This window comes from Hypanus sabinus, chromosome X1, assembly GCF_030144855.1.
Source record: "Hypanus sabinus isolate sHypSab1 chromosome X1, sHypSab1.hap1, whole genome shotgun sequence".
Taxonomy (NCBI): domain Eukaryota; kingdom Metazoa; phylum Chordata; class Chondrichthyes; order Myliobatiformes; family Dasyatidae; genus Hypanus; species Hypanus sabinus.
The window spans coordinates 36,200,368-36,201,271 of NC_082738.1; positions in this window are offsets into that span (position 1 = coordinate 36,200,368).

Here is a 904-nt window from a genome sequence, read left to right on the forward strand (position 1 = left end):
TTATGTGGCGACCCATTCCCTGGCACATCCGAACCAGCTCACAATTAGATAGCCTACGGGGGTTTGCGAGCACAGAGCTTTGGAGCCTCTGCGCCACGGGGGGCAGGTTGAGGGAGGCTTAAAAGTGAGGCTGAGGATTTCGAATAAAGTTTTTTCCTTCGACTGCAGTTACCGACTCCGTGTCGTAATTTTAGCGCTGCGTGTAGCACACCGCTACAGGCATATGTCATGAAATTTGTTCTTTTGTGGCAGCACAATATTGCAATACATAATAAAATTACTGTAAATTAATAACTAAGTTACAATAAGAAATATATAGTGTGTGTGTTTTATTGTAAAAAGAGCAAAAATTTTAGAAAACTAAAATAGTGAGGTAGCATTCCTGGGTCATTGTCCATTCAGAAATCTGTTGGTGGAGGGGAAGAAGCTGTTCTTGAAAGGTTGAGTGTGTGTCATCAGGCTCCTGTACCTCCTCCTTGATGGTAGCAATGAGAGGAGGGCACATCCTGGATGACGGGAGTCTCCGATGCTGCTTTCTTGAAGCATTGCTTTTTGAAGATGTCCTTGATGCTGGGGAGACTGGTGCTCATGATGGAGTTGACTGTTCGCAACTTTCTGCATCCTTTTCCAACCTTGTGCAGTGGCTCCTCCATACCAGATGGTGATGCAACCAGTTAGAATACTTTCCACAGTTCATCTGTGGGAACTTGCGAGAATCTTTGATGACATACCAAATCTCCTCAAACTCCTAATGAAATATAGCCACTAATGTGCCTTCTTTGTAATTGCATCAATACGTTGGACCCAGGATAGAAATCCAATTGACGTGTATGTACTCTGATAATATATTTTACTTTGAACTTTGAAAGTTGATGAAAAGAACCAGTCCCAACACCAAACCCTG